This window comes from Hylobates moloch, unplaced genomic scaffold (assembly GCF_009828535.3).
Source record: "Hylobates moloch isolate HMO894 unplaced genomic scaffold, HMol_V3 SCAFFOLD_10, whole genome shotgun sequence".
Classification (NCBI taxonomy): domain Eukaryota; kingdom Metazoa; phylum Chordata; class Mammalia; order Primates; family Hylobatidae; genus Hylobates; species Hylobates moloch.
The window spans coordinates 106,336,311-106,351,895 of record NW_026652285.1 but is presented as its reverse complement, the minus strand read 5'-3'; the positions used below and the strand labels follow the sequence as shown (position 1 = coordinate 106,351,895).

At 57.3% G+C, this 15,585-nt stretch overlaps 1 non-coding gene across 1 annotated transcript; it reads left to right on the top strand.

The window, feature by feature from the left end:
- The first annotated feature begins 11,967 nt into the window (after positions 1–11,967).
- LOC116476046 (U6atac minor spliceosomal RNA) lies at positions 11,968–12,093 on the top strand. The gene has a single exon (XR_004250116.1). It is a non-coding gene; the product is annotated as a U6atac minor spliceosomal RNA (small nuclear RNA).
- Positions 12,094–15,585: the final 3,492 nt, after the last annotated feature.

Here is a 15,585-nt window from a genome sequence, read left to right as displayed (position 1 = left end):
GAGAGGAGACACAGGAGGGAGAGGAGACACAGGAGGGAGAGGAGACACAGGAGGGAAAGGAGACACCGGGCAGAGGAAAGACATAGGCAGTAGTGGAGTGACATGGAGGAAGTGGAGGCTTGTGTGAAGATAGAGGTAGAGACGGGAATCATGTGGCCACAAGCCAGGGAACCCCTGGAGCTCTAGAAGCTGGAAGCAGCAGGCAGGACCCTCCCCTGGAGCCTCTGAGGGGGCCGAACCCTGAGACACCCCAATTCTTCGGCCCCCAGCACTAGGAATCATTCTGTTTTCTGAAGGCTCCCAGCATGTGCTCATTGGTCACAGCAGCCGCTGGACACCCACAGAGAGAGCGAAATTTCCTTGCTTCCCAGGGACCAAGCGGGACCCAGCCTTAGTTAGCGGGACCTCCATGTCTGTGTCCCCGACACCGCTGGGTGCTGACCACACTGGATTCAGAGCTCCATGGGGCAGCACCAGGGCCCTTCCTGCCTTTATTTAGGGTTCGCACTGCACCCCCAGCATCTAGCCCGAGGCCAGCTGACAGGAGGTGCTCGGTCACCCTGCACTTCTAGAGCATATGCAGGGGTCCCCTCTGCGGCCAGCAACCGCGTGCGGCGCCTGCAGGGAGCGGCAGCCATGAGCAGTCCCAGCTCAGCAGGACCAGAAATAGCAGAGGCTGCCGGGGCCACGGGGCAAGGCCAGGGTCCCTAGGTCAGGGTCAAGGCGCTCTGGGCAGTGTCCTCACTGTTCCCCAGGACGTTGGGCCAGGGCCTGTGGCCTGAAAGATGACACCCACCCCGACCATCCCATGATCCTCGGCAAAGTACCTCCCCTGCCTCCAGGTGGGAGCCGGGACAGAGCTGCCCCCAAGTGGACGCTGTGCCCCTCACAGCAGCAGGGACCAACAGAAGCCCCCACAGTGACCTCCACACCTCCCTCACCAAGGACAGCTCTGGGAGCCCCTCCTGCTCTGTCACCCACCGCGCTGGGTCCTTCAGCCCACCCTGGGCCCCCCCAGCCCCTCAGAACCCGGCACCGTGACAGACCCCACGTGGGCAGGGGCATCCAGCGTGCACCTCCAGACCTGCGTCCCCAGATTTCCAACACAGCGTTACTTCCCGCCCCTCTCCAAAGCAGCATCTCTCACAGTGGGGGCTATTAGGGGATGGGGGCAGCTGGGAGGGGTGAGCTGTTTGCAGAGGATCTGGGCTGGCCACCTCCCCAGGGCAAGGCCCAGACAGAGCACCCTCCAGACGGCAGCACCCGGGGGCCCGGGGCAAGATGGACGGGCTGGGTGAGGGCTGCTGGGTGCCTGGAGCGCGTACGTCCCCACCGGGGCAGGCCAGCCCCACGCTCCACCCGGGCAACCACAGCGATTCCCTGGCCGCCTCTTCCATGCTGCCCACCTCTGCCCAAACCACCTCTCAGGGAAGGGAGAAAGCTGGATCCTGTGGAATCTGACCCCATCACCTTCCTCCTCCCTGGCTCCGCCCTCGCCTGGGCCCCGCCCCCGCCTGGCCGTCCTTGGGGAGGGGCTGCTCTTTCCAGCCTCAAGGTCTTTGCAGAGCCGTCTCTTCTTACCAGAGCTCTCTCCTTCCCCTCTTCCTGGCAAACTCCAACTCGTCCTCCACGCTGTTTCCTCAGGAACAAGCTCTGCCCACCCCTAAACGAGTTTCCCCAGCTCCCAGAACCTGCATGGCTCAAATCCAGAAATCATCTGCTTAGAGCTGGCTCTTCCACCCCGCCAGCCCGAAGCTCTGGCGAAAACAGAAGTCCCGCATGGAAGAAATCTGCAGCCCCTTGCCCACCCAGTGCATCCCAAACTTCCACCACCACAGAGCAGCACTCATAACCCCTGACCCCAGTGCTCCCAAACTTCCACCACCACAGAGCGGCACCCATAACCCCCGACCCCTGGTCTAGGGCTCCGCAGACACATGCTTTGAAAAGTGCTGCCCTTTAGAGAGCTGGGGGCAGGACGTGAACTGATGGGAGTGGGAGGCGGACTCCTGTCTCTCCTCTGCCCGCAGGGTCCATCCCAGGCAGGAGTGGATGGTCCCTGGGGATCAGGTGTGGCGCTGGGCTGCTGTGAGGGGCTGCAGTCAGGCTGTCTAGATGCCGGGGACCCCAGGGCCACCCAGGGCTCCCCAGCCCCAGAGTACACGGCGTGGTGCACGGGGGGTGCAGGGCGCGGGAGGCAGGCGAGGGGCGCGGGAGGCAGGCGAGGGGCGCGGGAGGCAGGAGGCAGGCGAGGGGCGCGGGAGGCAGGCGAGGGGCGCGGGAGGCAACGGGTATCATTCAAGACGGGCTATTCGGGTCCTCTCATGGGTGCTGGGAATGCTGGGCTCTTCCTCTGGCCGGAGGGTCTCAGGGGTCCAACCACAGGGACCAGCACCCACCCGAGTTAAATCCCTGCAGCCTCTGGGATGGTCCAAATGCCCAGGCAGGGGAGGGCACCCAACAAAGCGACCCCAGGCCCACAGGATTCGGCCCAGCCTGTCAGCCCGGGGCGTTTACCGCAGGAACAGGCAGCCTCTCCCCGCCAACGTGCCCTAGGGCCTCGCGGGGCCACCAAGTGTCCGAGGTGGCCTCTGCTGGGACACTGAAATGTCACCTGGAGGGACCCCCGAGGCTGGCCCGCACTTTGATGCTGTGACATCTTTTGGGCCAATCCCAAGAAGGTTCTACCTCCTACTCCAGCCCCAACCAAGCAGCCTCACCAGCAGCCCTCCCGGGGCCTCTGCCCGGGCCAGGTCCCTGCCTGGAGTGCCTTCTTCCTTGGCACAGCGGTGACCGCACAGGCCCCGGCCTCCCTCCCGAAGGTCCCAGCCTCACTCGGCCTCTCAGGCCAGAAAAGCCCCTCCTGGTGGCACCACCCGCCCCTGAAGCATGGCCTCTGTTTCCGCTTAAAACCCGCACTCAGGGTTGCCGCAAAGTTCTCGTAAGTAGGGGCTGCCGCAGTGTGTGTGGAGTTATCCCAAAGTCATTCCGCACTCCCTGTGTGGCGTGGGGCCGGCAGGTGGCCTCTCTGGACAACAGCAGTGGCCACCTCTCGCCAGCCTTGCTGTCCTTAGAATGACTTGTTAAAATCGCCTGCCTCCCCTCCTGGGGTACCGAGGACCTCAGCCCCAGAGAACTGCACGGGGGTCTGTGAGTGGCTAAACCAAGACACACAAGCTGGGCTCACTGGCCTGCACCACGTCCCCCTGTCTCTGCAGCACAGGCCGGGCTTCTGACGGTGGAGAGGACTTGTCCTCCTGCCTGTCCCCAGCCCACACCCACAAACACCTGTGGAAACAACTGAACGAGAGACAGCTAGAGCAAGAGCCCTCTTCCAGGCTGCCTCTGGGGTCTAGAGGCAGAGCCGGACCGCGGGCAGCCTGAGAAGTTTCCAGAACAGCTGTGAGCCAGCTCCTGGAGGGTGGATGGCCTATGTCTGAGTCCCGCCTGGTCCCATAGGCCTGAGGCTCCGTCCCTCCTTCTTTCAGGCCCTCAGGACGCTCGCAGGGAGCCAGTCCAGGGAGATTTATGTCCCTGAGGAAGGGGAGCCCCAGCACTTGGTCCACGCAGGGCTTCCGGCCCATCGGAGCCTCGGGGGCCAGGGCAGAACCGGAGGGGCCAGGGCAGAACCGGAGTGCTCAGGAGGCCAGCTGGGTCAGGCAAGAAGGGTCTCCGGCCAAACGCCAGCCGTGGGAACGTTCTGTCCCCTCCTCCCTCCCGTACGTCCGGGGTCAGCAGTCACTTTATTAATAGAGGCCCCTGAGCCCTGAGAAGAGGTCTTCACCCCCTAGAGGGTCATCACCCTCTCTGCAGAAGCAGGGAACGGTGGCCCCTTGAGCAGGCTTGACTGGGAGGCCATGGGGACATCCCTGCAGAGTTGGAGCAATCCAGGGAGTCCTGGGCCTGCCAGGCAGGGCGGTTACCACTCTGCCAGAGGTCACCACAGGCACCGGGAAGGGAAATGCTTTTTCTCCTTCCTAAGACACCATCTACTTCAAGGCCAATATCCATTTCATAACAGTGCTGGGGGCGGGGGGTGGGGCAGCAAAAAGAAACCACAGCCACTGTGTACTTCGGGCAAAGTGCCTGGTCCTCAGGAACCCAGGACGTGACAGGGAAGGCATCTGCATGCAGGGAAACAACCCATTGTAAACCCTCTGGGCCTTCAATATACAGCACCGAAAGGGCCTTATCTGGACCCTCCTGCTCCCCCTGCACATCACTGACAGAGTCTTCCGATCCCAGGAAACCTTGGAACACACAAAAAGGCACGCTGCGTCCTTCCCTCACCCTTCCAGGGCCTCCCTGAGCTGCTCCACACTCTGAACCCAGTGGGAAATAGAAAACCCACAGGAACACCAACGACTCTCCTCCATAGAAACAGAGGTGACTGGTAAGATTAGGGCTCTTTTTAGTTTTTATTGTACTCTTTCTCCATGTCGTTCAGTTTGTTGTTTGTCTTTAGAGATGGGGTCTCACTCTGTCGCCCAGGCTGGAGTGCAGCGGCATAATCACAGCTCACTGCAGCCTCGACCTCCCAAGTTCAAGCAATCCTCCCACCTCAGCCTCCTGAGTAGCTGGGGCCACAGGTGAGTGCCACCACGCCTGGGTAATTTTTAAAATTTTTGTACAGATGGGGTCTTGCTATGTTGCCCTGGCTGGTCTTGAACTCCTGGGCTCAAGTGATCCTCCAGTCTCAGCCTCCTGAGTAGCTGAAACTACAGGCATGAGCCACTGCGCCCGGCTCAGTGTGGCTTTAAATGCCTCTATAGTGAGCAGGTATTCTGTGTATCACACAGAAAACATGACCTTCTGAAAAAAACAATGCCAGAGAGAGTCCGGTCTGCAACTGGAACTGTTGTGTACTGGGCGCATACCAAGAACCCCACGAACCTAGGCACCTCCCAGCATCTCCTGGGGCCCTGCTGCCAGCTGCACCTGAGGGTGTCACCTTCGATGTCCAGCGGACACTCCAGCCTCAGTTTCTCCATGGGGTAAACAGGGCAGTCAGGGCTGACTGCCACGGAGCCCTCACCATAAGGCCAACCCCGGGGCGGGCACTCTGCAGATCAGTCCCTTCAAGGGGAAGACACTGAGGCACAGAACAGTTAGGGGCCTTGCCCAAGCCCAGAGAAGCCGGGCGGAGAGGGCTGTGCTGAGAGCCGGGAGCCCCAGCCAAGACGCGGGTTGGTGGCTCCAGCTCCACCCTGAGCGGTGCGGCCCCGCCCCCTGGTGGACACTGCTGGAACTGCCCAGCCCTGAGCCCTAAAACACGGGTCCCCTGTGTTCCATGCCTGTTGGGTGTCCCACCCCAAGAGAGGCGACTGACTGGGGCAGACACCCAAGCCCCCGGGCCCAGCAGCCTGACACTGGAATACTGTTCCCAAAGTGACCAAAGCAGCCAGGCGCTGTGGCTCAAGCCTGTAATCCCAGCACTTTGGGAGGCTGAGGCAGGTGGACTGCCTGAGGTCTGGAGTTCTAGACCACCCTGGGTAACATGGTGAAACATGGTGAAACCTCATCTCTACTAACATACAAAAATTAGCCAGGAGTGGTGGTGGGCACCTGTAATCCCAGCTACTCAGGAGACTGAGGCAGGAGAATTGTTTGAACTCAGGAGGCAGAGGTCGCAATGAGTTGAGATGGTGCCACTGCACTCCAGCCTGAGCAACAGAGACGCTGTCTCAAAAAAAAAAAAAAAAAAGAAAAGAAAAGAAGTGATGGAAGCAGAGGCAGGGGTAAGAGGAACACCCCACCCTGGGGCCAGCCCACCACCCAGGCCAAGACCAGCAGGATGGGGGCTGGCAGGCAGGGACACCCACCAGCCAGGGGCAGTTCCAAAGGACCGGCCCATTCTAAAAGCTGCTGGTCAGCGTGGTGGCCATTAGGAGTGGCCCTGAAGCTGACCCTCTGGGCCCCAGTGGTTACTCGAAGACTTGTGACGGCCCCAGGAGGGTCCTGGGTCACCGAGGCCTTCCGTTCCAAGAGGCAATGAGTCCTTGGGGCCTCTCGTTATTCCTGGGAATGTTGCCCTGGCTCTGACACTTCTGCCAGCTCCCAGCGGAGAGCCTCCCAGGAACCTAGGAAGGCCTCTGGGACCAGCCAGCAGGTGGGTGTAGGTGTGTGAGTGAGAGGTGGGCAGGGCAGGGGTCAGGCGACCCCAATCAGGCAGCCCACAGATGCTGCCAGTAAGATGTGTCTCCAGGGGACATTCCCTATAAAGACTGAGCTCTGATCCCACCAGCACATCGCTGACTCTGCAGGATGGTGCTGACGGCCGGAAGGAGCATTTCTCACTGCGCTCACTCCACCCTTGCTTCGTCCTTCCTTCCTTGTGGGTGCCTGGAGCTTGGAGTTTCGAAAGAGGGGGCAGCCTCGGCCAACCACATGGCCGGGCTTCTAGGGAGGGAGAATGGCCACCTGTGGGGGCCCAAACTGTCCTCAGCCTTCTCTCCTGCTGAGTACTGACTCACCAACGCTTCCCCAGATCTGGAGCAGAAATGTCATCAGCATTCTGGAAAATGCAGGCTCCCCAAAGTCATGTAAGCCTGGAAATAAGAGTACAGGGCCGAGCACGGTGGCTCATGCCTATAATCCCAGCACTTTGGGAGGTAGAAGCAGGTGGATTGCTTGAGGCCAGGAGTTCAAGACCAGCCTGGCCAACATGGTGAAACCCTGTCTCTACTAAAAACACAAAATTGGGACAGGCATGGTGGCTCACGCCTGTAATCCCAGCACTTTGGGTGGCTGAGGTGGCGGATCACCTGAGGTAGGGAGTTCGACCCCATTCTAATAAAACACAAAATTAGCCGGGTATGGTGGTACATCCTGTAACCCACTACTCGGAGGTGTCACAGAGAATCTTTAAAAAAAGAGTACAGTAGTCCCTGCTTATCTGAGTTTCTGCTTTCTGCAATTTCAGGTACCCATGGTCAATAGTGGCCGGAAACTAGGTGAGCATGGAACACTACGATATTGTGAAAGAGAGATCACAACACTAACTTTATTACAGCAGTATATTGTGGCAATCGTTCTGTTTATCATTAGTAATTACTGTTAATCTCTTACTGTGCCTAGCTTTATCATAGGTATGTATGTATAGGAAAAAAACAGTACTGTATTTCTACGGTTCGGTACGATCCACAGTTTCAGGCCTCCACTGGAGGTCTTGGAAGGTATCCCTGCATCCGGATGAGCGGGGAGTACTTTTCTGTAATCAGAGCCCTAGCAGCTTTCTGCTCTGAATAATCTGGATCACTGCCTGAAGTCATCCATTTAGTGCATATTTGTTGAGTGCTTTCCGGGGCCATACCCATGTGGACAGGGATAAGGCTGAATTTGCAGAGCCGTTCTCAAAGCTCTTTGCCTGCAAATCAAGTGGCTGCCACTGGGAGGTGCCCAGAGTGAACTCTGACTGGTCTGGGTTAGGCCAAAGAGCTAAAGCCACTCAGCCTTCCTCCTGCTCTGTCTTCAGCCTTCCTCTTCCCTGCTGTTTTCTTCCCTTCCCAGGCCCCTCTTTTCTCCTCCCTGCACTGTTTTCCTTTACAGAACATAGAACACAGCCAGGCGCGGTGCCTCACGCCTATAATCCCAGAACTCTGGGAGGCCAAGGTGGGCGGATCACTTGAGGTCAGGAGTTCAAGACCAACCTGGCCAACATGGTGAAATCCCGTCTCTACAAAAAACACAAAAAATTAGCTGGGCATGGTGGCACATGCGTCTCTACAAAAAACACAAAAAATTAGCTGGGCATGGTGGCACATGCCTGTAATCCCAGCTACTCTGGAGGCTGAGGCATGAGAATTGCTTGAACCTGGAAGGCAGAGGTTGCAGCGAGCCAAGATCGCACCACTGCCAACCTGGCCAACATGGTGAAATCCAGTCTCTACAAAAAACACAAAAAATTAGCTGGGCATGGTGGCACACGCCTGTAATCCCAGCTACTCTGGAGGCTGAGGCATGAGAATTGCTTGAACCTGGGAGGCAGAAGTTGCAGCGAGCCGATATCACACCACTGCACTCCACCCTCAGCAACAGAGCAGACTCTGTCTCAAAAAAAAAAAAAAAAAAAAAAAACACAGAACACAACCTCACCAGCCTAGAGATCCCATTAGCCAAGACAGCTGAGTAAGTGACACATCCCCCAGGCCTCATTTTCATAAGCCCTCCTGCCAACTAATAGGCTTTTTTCTTTTCTTTTTTTTTTTGAGACAGAGTCTCACTCTATTGCCCAGGCTGGAGTGCAGCGGCGTGATCTCAGCTCACTGCAACCTCCCTCCTGGGTTCAAGCAACTCTCCTGCCTCAGGCTTCCAAGTAGCTGGGATTACAGGCGCCCGCCACCACACCCAGCTAATTTTTTTATTTTTAGTAGAGATGGGGTTTCACCACATTGGCCAGGCTAGTCTCGAACTCCTGACCTTGTGATCCGCCCTCCTTGGCCTCCCAAAGTGCTGGGATTACAGGTGTGAGCCACCGCACCCAGCTAGGCTTTTCTTTAAAGAAAAAAAAAGGAATTGTGCAAGTTTATTTAACACAGTATTTCCCAGTTTTGTTCCCTTCTGTCTGTGGGACATTTCAAGAGACAACCGGTCACTGGGGCCAATGCCAGGAAATGCTGCTTGAGGGCAAGTAACAAAAGCCTTCCAGCTCCCGTTACTAGGGCTGCCAAATTTAGCAAATAAAAATACAGGGCACTCCATTACATTTGAAGCTCAGATAAACAATGAGTAAGTTTTAGCATAAGTGTGTCCCATGAAATATTTGGGATATGCTTTCAGTAAAACATGACTCATCTGTCTGAGATTCCATCTCAATGGGGCATCTTGTATTCTATGCAGCAGCCCTGCCTGCCTCGACACATGAGGGGAAAAGCGCACATAGCCCAGGGCTCTGCCAGGGCTGGAAAGGAACCCACACTCGCTCTGCCCATGTCCAGCACTGGGAGCTGGGGGCCGGGTCCCTACCCCACCACTCTAGTAATAACTTGTGTGGTGGGCCGGGCACGTTGGCTCATGCCTGTGATCCCGGCACTTTGGGAGACTGAGGCAGATGGATCACTTGAGGTCAGGAGTTCGAGACCAGCCTGGCCAACATGGTGAAGCCCCATCTCTACTAAAAATACAAAATTAGCCGGGCCTGGTGGTGTGCGCCTGTAATCCCAGCTACTCAGGAGGCTAAGGCCAGAGAATCGCTTGAATCTGGGAGACGGAAGTTGCAGTGAGCCGAGGCAGCACTACTGCACTCCAGTCTGGGAGACAGGGCGGGATCTGGGAGGGCATCCTCTATGCCACGTCGGACTGTGGATCCCCAGGTGGTGACAGACCCTAGCTCCATGAGACATTCATTTTCCACTATTCGGGATAAGCGTTCAAATTCCTCGTAGTTGGAGGAATTCTCCGTCTTTGAGACTCCATCTCAAAAAAAAAATTGTGTGGTGCCCTTGAGCAAGTTCCTCCCCTCCCTCAGTCTCCGTGTGCAAAAAATGGGAGGGTCAGTAGGCGATCTCACCTTTTCTTATTTCTGGACCCTTCTCTGGACGTAGCCTGATTTCATACAGGGGACTCTAAGAACAGCCCTCAGAAAGTGAGACTTAGGATGCAGTGAGTTCTATCCCTGGCGACTCGAGTGGAGTGCAAAGTGGACTCCCCAAGGGTGACCACTCTGATTGCCCCGTCCACCTTTCTGCCCCAGGCACCAGGCACGTGGAGCCAGGCCGACTCTTCCTCTGGTCCAGAGACATTTGTGGGCCCCAGAGGGACTTCCAGCAGTTGACATGAGCATGTGCCCGAATCGGGGCTGAGGGCATGAGTCTCACGGCAATACCAATCCTGATCATGCCTTTGTTCAACAAACACTTTGGGACGCCCTGTGTGCAAGCGCTGGGCTCATCTTGGGATGCAGCGGTTAGCAGGAGACGCGGCGTCTGTCAGAGCCGGAGTTCCAGAGGCACCAGCAGACATGGGGCAAAGCCGCCTCCATCCGTGCATCACAGGCTGCTTCCGTGGATTCTGCACCGAGTCCGAGAGAGTGCTGTGGCCTCCCAGGTCCTTCCAGCCTGGCCCTCCCAACCCTGCAAAGACCCTCTTGCCATCTTCCCTCTTCTTGGGTTACCACTGGTAAGACTCCTGGGTGACGTGCAGACCTCTGACCTCCACCCAAAGTAAAGACAGGCTGCTATGATGGCAGGACCCGAAGGGCCTCAATGAATACAGATTCCCGGGCCTGACCACAGACCCTGGACTCAGACTAGGGAAGACACAAGAATCTGCATTTTAGCAAACCCCATCCTCATGACAACACAGGCAGGTGGGCAGTGTACAGAACGCCAGCTGGGCAGATGCTTGGGCCCCCTGGATCACGCAGATCCCCAAAGCCACCAGTCCTTCACAGTCTGGGCCCCAGGGTGACACCAGGCCTCCCACTGCCAAAGATCACCAGCCAAGCACACCACTCTCGGCCCACAAGGTTCCGGCTCTGACCTCCAGGCTGCTGCTCCCCGCCCCACACCCTGACCGTCTTTGCAGGGTGAGCAGTGCCTTCGTCATGCACTTGGTTTCCTATCTGTAATCCAGGGCTTACTCTGAACCTTCTGGAGAAGACCTGACTCAGGGTGCGGCTAGCCTTCTGCAGCAGTGCCAAACCCAGCCGGCCAGGTCTCCAGGGAGAGAAAGTTAAGGAAACTTAAGGACCTGCCTTAACCTACAAATTCACTTTTGTTTTTTCTAATTAATATGCACAACTGGAAACACACACAACTCAAAAGCTCTGAGAAATGAGTATGGCCATTCACAGCCCACAGCACATGGCCACCAGGAGTGGGCCACTGAGGACTTCTGTGCTTGTTTGTGCACACATCCATGTGGGCAGGCACATGTGTCTGCATGTGTATACACATATTCACGTGTGTAAACGCGTGTCCACCATCCATGCGTGCACTTGCACGTGACTTGTGTGCAGACATGTGCGTGTGCAGACATGTGCGTGTGCAGACGTGCACGTGTAGACATGGGCGTGTGTAGACATGCGTATGTACATACGTGTAAGGACGTGTGTGCACCCATGTATGGGCACGTGCATGAATGTGCAGAGGTGTTGAGGGCTCAGGTGCATCGCGCGCACAGCGATCATCCTCACCAGGCCAGGTGGTGCCCCAGGCTGTGCAGACCCTCGCGCTCCTTGTCAGGAAGGCCGCGCGTCCCCGGTCCCCGAGCCTCGCAGAGCCCTGCCCATCGAGGCGATGGGAGGGGCCCGGCCTGCGGGGCGCCAGAACCGCCCGGGGGTCCACGAAACGGAGGACGAGAGCAGGACGGGACCGCGCCAAGGCGCCAATACTGACGTTGTAACCTGGAGCCCGAGGACACGCGCGGACGCCAGAGCCGAAACCGGTTCCAGGGCACTTGTCCGTTCTAAGGCTCGAACTCGCCACCCAAGACCGCGCAGAGCTTACGAGAACGTAGCGGAGCCCGCGCGGCGCATGCGCAGGCGGCGTCCCGCGCACCACAGGGTCTTGTCTTGAACACCCGCAGTTCCCGGGGCAGGGCCGCGTCCGGAAGTCCGTGGAACGGATCTTCCGATCCTTGTTCTCTGATTCGTTACCAACCTTCCACTTCCGTAGACAGTTCTTCCCGCCTTCCGCCGTCTGCTAGGCGTGTCGCCGCAGGAGGTGCGCGCCCGCCCTGTTTTGTTTCCGGGGGAATCTACTTCTCTGAAGGACGCTCGGGACTTCCGTTTGTTCTCCTCAGCTTCTAATTGGCTACTTTTATGAATATATTAGGGAAGGAAAAATGGTAGATTTTTTCTTATACGTTCAAATTAATAAAGACGATTGAATGCGAATAGCTGGGTTTCCCACTGGACACTGGCATGTTTATAAATGTACCTCCATGGATCGCGAACGAGAAGTCGCCCTCACCGAAAGGCGATTGGAGCTTTGGTCCTTAAATAAGATGCCTCACAAGCGCCGGAGCGTGTTGTATGAAAGGAGAGAAGGTTAGCACTCCCCTTGACAAGGATGGAAGAGGCCCTCGGGCCTGACAACACGCATACGGTTAAGGCATTGCCACCTACTTCGTGGCATCTAACCATCGTTTTCTTTTTCTTTGTTTTTTTTTTGTTTTTCTTCAGACGGAGTCTCACTCTGTCGCCCAGACTGGAGTGCAATGGCGCGATCTCGGCTCACTACAACCTGCACCTCCTGGATTCAAGCGATTCTTCTGCCTCAGCCTCCCGAGTAGCTGGGATTACAGGCGCCTGCCACCACGCCCGACTAATTTTTCGCAATTTTAGTAGAGACGGGGTTTCGCCATGTTGTCCAGGCTGGTCTTGAACTCCTGACCTCAGGTGATCCGCCGGCCTCGGCCTCCCAAAGTGCGGGGATTACAGGCGTGAGCCACCGCAAAGCTCGGGGCATTTTTTATCTTCTTTTATCTTCTTTCCTTGGGACACGGGCGCGGGTCGCACTTGTGCACGGGTGCGCCGTTCCGCCGCTGCTTGGGGCTTTTCCGTTAATCTTCACCGCCCCTTCTTGGCATTGGGTCGTGTTCGCGTCTCGACACCCGGCAGGGCCCGTCTCCCGAGGGCGCCCCGGTCGCCGCATGAGGCACAGGGCGGCTCGGCGGGTTGACGGGCGCGTCCCCAGCATCGCAAACGTTCAGGGCCTCGTTCAAAGCCTGACGGAAGTTTCTGCATTCACAGAAAACTAAGCACTGGGCACGACCCGGAGATACGGCAGCTACCGAGCGAAGCCGCTGCCCGCCCGGAGCGCATTCTAGGCCATTCCAGAGCCTCCGCCCCGAGCCCCGTGGAGACCTGCTCCAGCGAGCAGGGCGGACGGGGAGGTCCACACCCAAGTCCAGATCCAGGGAGGCGCGAGGGCCTCGGAGCCTTGAGACGCAGGGAGGTCCCCGCAAGGCCCCGGGGCTGGAGGGGAGCCAGGGGCCAGGAGGGGGATCGGGGGATCAGGGGACGACCCGTTTGGCCCGGGGCCCCAGGGACCTGTGCAAGGACCTGAGCTTCGACCCTCAGCAAGGGCGAGACCTTGGAGAACCTCCCGCAGGGGAGGGACGGGACCGAATGAGCTCAAAGGACATCCCTCCGGCGGCCACGCTGAGAACAGCCCAGCAGGCAAGGATGGCAGCGGGAAGACCTTCGCGGCTGCGGCGGGGCGAGGCCGGAGGCCGGGTGCGGGCACCATGGAGGGGCTGAGAGCCCTGGGTTCTGGAAAAGATGTGCCAACAGCCGTGGAGGGCAGGGTCAGGGGTAACTGCAGGGTGTCAGTCCCCCTCCGGGGAAGGACGCGGTGCCACCTGCTGAGACAGCCAAGGCTGAGGGAGGCGCAGGCCCCGGGAGCTGGAGGGCCCGGCACTGAGGCCTGGGATGGGGAAAATAGGCAGGCCAAGGGCGCGCCGCTCCAGGGCTCAGGCCTGCGCAGTGAGCACACCAGCCACGTTAAAGCCACAGCCTGGCTGCACCCTTAGGAGAGAGTGGGCTGATCCAGGTGAGGGCTCAGCCTGGAGGTTGGAAACCGCAGCCCAGCTCGCCCCCTGCACCCCGACAATGAAGCTACCAAGCGGCCTTCCTCTGTTACAGCCCCTCCCCTCGGGGTTACCCCATATTCTGGTATTTCCCTCCCCAAAAGGCCTTATGGGAACCCTCCCTCCTGCTCACCAAGCTTTTGACAGACTAGTCGACTATAAGGAAAAACAGACCTTGAAATAGGCATAAGGAAAAAACCCTCTGCTCAACCTAAGGAGTCTAAGCAGCCATCCAGGTCCTCTCCACCTTTGGTCTTTGCTGTTCACTGTTCACAGCTCGAAACTGTAGGAAGCTGGCTGGGCGCGGTGGCTCACGCCTGTAATCCCAGCACTTTGGGAGGCCGAGGCAGGTGGATCACGAGGTCAGGAGATCAAGACCATCCTGGCTAACACCGTGAAACCCCGTCACTACTAAAAATACAAAAAATTAGCCGGGCGTGGTGGTGGGCACCTGTAGTCCCAAGTTCTCGGGAGGCTGAGGCAGGAGAATGGCGGGAACCCGGGAGGCGGAATTTGCAGTGAGCCGAGATCACGCCACTGCACTCCAGCCTGGGCGACAGAGCGAGACTCCATCTCAAAAAAAAAAAAAGAAAGAAATTGTAGGAAGCTGAATGTGCCTGCCCAGTGGGATGTGATTATTACTGTGGATTTTGACCTTTTGCCAGTTTTGAATCTATTTGCAATTTGTCTCAGCATTCGTTTGCCTGCATAAGTGTAGTACTTTCAAGCGGTTGTAACATCTTACAGGTCCCCTCATTAGTTGAGTTACATAAAATCTTTGCCAAGTGGATCTCGCCTTTAACAGCACCTGCGCCCCCTGCTCCCCTGCACCCGTCAGGCTTGGTGGTGAGGGTCAGGGTCTCCCCCAAGGGCGTGAAATGCCATCTCAGCCCACAGCCCAGGAGCGGGCATCACTCCAATGGGATTCAGCATCCTCTGCCCTTCCTCTGGGTAACCATACCTGATTCTCCTCTTCACTGAGTCCTTCTTTTCTCCTATTTCTCAGAACTCATCCTTGACCCTAAGGGAGCTCCTTGCTGTGGCGGTGAATCCACATGGCCAACACCTTACCCCACCACAGTGTTTTGAGAGCTTCCTTCATGGGCTGAAGAGCAGGATGTGGCACACAGCTTGTTTTCCTAAATGACACAGATGGACCCCACCTGTGCATGGTTCCCATAGATGGAAACCACCAGAAAGGCACCCCAGAGAGTGAGAATGGCAAGCGTGGTGACAGCATTCGCCTGGCCTCTGTGTGCGTCCCTGTCCATCATGTCTGTCATGGGCGCAAACTCCTGTATGTTTTTTAACATAGGACATAAGTAAGGACTGGAAAGATGTTTATTAAATAAAACCAATCTGCTGATGAGTCGGCTGTTTGAACACGCACACAGCACCACCCACTGTGGTAGGTGCATGGAGCGTGGCCGGCTGCGTCCCCCACTGCCAGGTTACAGGGAACACAGGAGACAGGAAGATGCTGAACAGCCCCATGGAGACGCACTCAGCAAAACCAGACCAGGAGGCCACAGGATAAACGACCTGGTTTCAACGATACATGGCACAGAAAAAAGAGGGATGACCTGGCGATTTAAAGACTTGAGGGGCTGGGCTCGGTGGCTCACGCCTGTAATCCCAGAACTTTGGAAGGCCAAGGCAGGCGGAGCACTTGAGGTCAAGGGTTTGAGACCAGCCTGGCAACATGGTGAAACCCCATCTCTGCTAAAAATACAAAAATTAGATGGGCGTGGTGGGTGAGTGCCTGTAGTTCCAGCTACTCAGGAGGCTGGGGCAGGAGAATCACCTGAACCTGGGAGGCAGAGGTTGCAGTGAGCTGAGGTCACGCCACTGCACTCCAGGCTGGGCAACAGAGCAAGACGTCTCAAAAAAAAAAAAAAAGGCTTGAGGTAAACTAACCAGATGCAGGTGAAGACCTTTTCTGGATCCCGATTCCATACACAGGCATACATGTGTGCAAACATACATGCATTTGTGCATGTGCACACACATACCCTATGCACACATACCTTGCAGGTACATCTACACACACAT